The 2853-nt window shown below is 36.9% G+C and overlaps 1 pseudogene; it reads right to left on the bottom strand.

Annotated features, from left to right (window-relative positions):
- Positions 1–1135: 1135 nt before the first annotated feature.
- Positions 1136–2366, bottom strand: LOC100655129 (olfactory receptor 2L3-like; annotated as a pseudogene).
- Between the last annotated feature and the right edge of the window lie 487 nt (positions 2367–2853).

Genomic DNA, 2853 nt, shown 5'->3' on the forward strand with positions numbered 1-2853 from the left:
CTTCGATTCACACTGCTGTTTTTATTGTTATGTGCTGCTGAGTCGATTGTCTCTCATACCACCCTTTAGGACAGAGTAGAACTGTGCTATAGGGTTTCCAAGGCTGTAATCTTTACAGAGGCAGATTGCCATTATGCTTCCCATTGCCGCATTGTGGTAATCAATTATAATCAATTTTGTAAACCTTCATCTAGTTACAATTCAAAAGAAAAAAAAAAGTGGACAGATTTCAGTATCAGCAGTATTCTCTCCTGGACTGCAATGCCTCTTCACCTAGAATATACACCTAAGCTAATACTTTTTTTTTTTCCTGGAAATAATGGTGGGACCCATTCAGGCACAGGCTGAGCTTGTATATCAATTTAAAATACTGGTGCAGAGAAGCTGACTCCCCACTCCTACCCCCCAAAAACATATCAATAGAATTATGAGTCTATTGACTGAAGAATAAGAAAATGTATAACGTCAATTGTCTTATATAAGGGTAACGTGGCTACCTGGGATGCAAAATTTGAGTCTGTGCTGGGGACTCATTTGGGAATGGCTGAGATAGCATAACCTGTACTCATTAGACTGTAACTTCCATTAATCCTCTTATAAAGTATGCTCTCCTTCTTCTCTCAGTTAGCATCTCTCCAGCCTTGATTACTGACCTTGTTTATAAATCGCTTTCCTAGGATTCATCCAGATAAACTCAGGGCCCCTCTTCTGGAAAACATAAACTTGTCATATTTCCTCTATAGTTGTATAAGACTTTCTAATCCCTGTATCTGTCATTTCCCCTGAAAGTGGGGGAAAAAACTGGGACAGTACACACCTATTAAGAGTGAATTAATGGAGAAAATGTTACTTTTAAATAATTTATTGTTCTGTTGTCATATTGAGAGATAAATTAAGTATAGTAGAACTATTATATGAATGATATCATTTTAGAAAGTTTTAATTTTCTTTTGTACATATTAATAAAAGCTTCTTATTTCTCAAATTGAGTTGACTGTATATGCCTTTTATATTGATGGAAAAAAAATCACCTCAGGAAAAAACAAACATGCCTTAGTAATGTAAAATTATTTTGTCAAACTTCTAATTTTTAAAATCTTCTAATATAACCTTAGACCTTGTCCTCATGCTTTTAATAATGTTTTTCTTCATGACTATTCACTGCAGAATAGACAGTCACTTGCAACTTGAAGATTGATGCAGAAATCTTGTCTACATTCTCACAGAGAACATTCTCTGAGTAACTCTTCTCAGGGCCCTCATTACCTCCTTGTTCCTCAGGCTGTAGATGACAGGGTTGAACATGGGGGTGAGGATGGTGTAGAAAACAGCCAGAACCTTGTCTACTGTTGGAGATTGGAAGGATCCTGGGTGTAGATAATTGTAAACAAAGGGTGCATAGTACAAAGTCACCACAGTGAGGTGGGTACTACTGCAGGTTGAATAGGCCTTCTTCTTCCCTTCTGTTGAGGGCATGCAGTAGGTGGCAAGGAGAACCCGTCCATAGGAATAGGTAATGCCAATGAAAGGAAACACAAGGAATAAGGTGCTGCACACAAACACTATGTAGTCATAGACCCAGGTGTCCATGTGTGTCAGAGCCAATATGGCTGTGAAATCACAGAAAAAATGATCTATGGTCTTGGACTGGCAATACGGCATATGGAGTGCATATGCGGTGTGGGCACACGCATTGATAGAGCTCATTATCCAAGATCCTGTAGTCATTAGCGCACACACAGTTTTGGTCATACGAATAGGATAGTGAAGAGGAAAGCAAATGGCCACTTAATGGTCATAGGCCATAGATACCAAAAGAAGTGCTTCTGCACCTGCCAAAGTCAAAAAGAAGAAACTCTGAACTCCACATCCAATGAAGGAGATTGACTTGTTTCCAAGCAAGAAATTGTAAGCCATCTTGGGGACAATAGTGGAGATGTAATTCAGGTCCATGAGAGAGAGAGCTGACTAAGCAGGAAATACATGGGTGTGTGGAGATGGGTGTCCAGTAGGATGAGGATAATCATGGATATGTTACCAATTAAAGCCATTAGGACAATGAGAATGATGAGAATGAAGAGGAAAAGGCCAATTCTTGATGATGGGAACAGTCCTAATAAAATGAAATCGGTTGATGTTTCACTATAATTCTCCATTGAATATTCATTGGTTTTCCCTAAAGTAAGAGACAAGAGTGTGGAAGGTAAGTAAAGAACAGTGAACTTCTTATTTATTTTTTCATAATATCTGTGATTGATCTAACTATGAATTTTTCAGGAGATCATGCACTTGCTTAAATGAATGGGCAATTTTACCTTTTTTTAAACAAGAAACACCATTCCATTACACAAAGATAAAATGTAAGGCATCATGCATTTACATCCAAAATCTGTTGTGGAAAATCCATGAAAAAATAAATAAAAATATGCTATACTTATTTTAATAGGATAAGAATGATTAAGAAAAAAAAACAAAGAAAAAACCAAACCCATTGCTGTTAAGTCAATTCTGACTTATAGCAACACCATAGGACAGAGTAGAATGGCCCCATGGGGTCTCCAAGGAGCGCCTGGTGGATTCGAACTGCTTACTTTTTAGTTAGTAGCCAAACTCTTAGCCACTACCCCACCAGGATTTCCATAAGGATAACAGTTCTTAGCAAATTCACTTCTCAGTAAGAAAATACATTATACTTAAATATAAGCAGGGTATTAAAAAATTAAAAATACGTTGAAATGAATAAGTGATTGAATTGCTATACAAATGAATGTAGTGACATAAAGATTATTTTCCATTTTGAGGTTTATAATCTTTGCTTATCCCCAAGACATACATTAATAACCGCAACTATTT

Source organism: Loxodonta africana, chromosome 16, assembly GCF_030014295.1.
Source record: "Loxodonta africana isolate mLoxAfr1 chromosome 16, mLoxAfr1.hap2, whole genome shotgun sequence".
NCBI classification, from domain to species: Eukaryota; Metazoa; Chordata; class Mammalia; order Proboscidea; family Elephantidae; genus Loxodonta; species Loxodonta africana.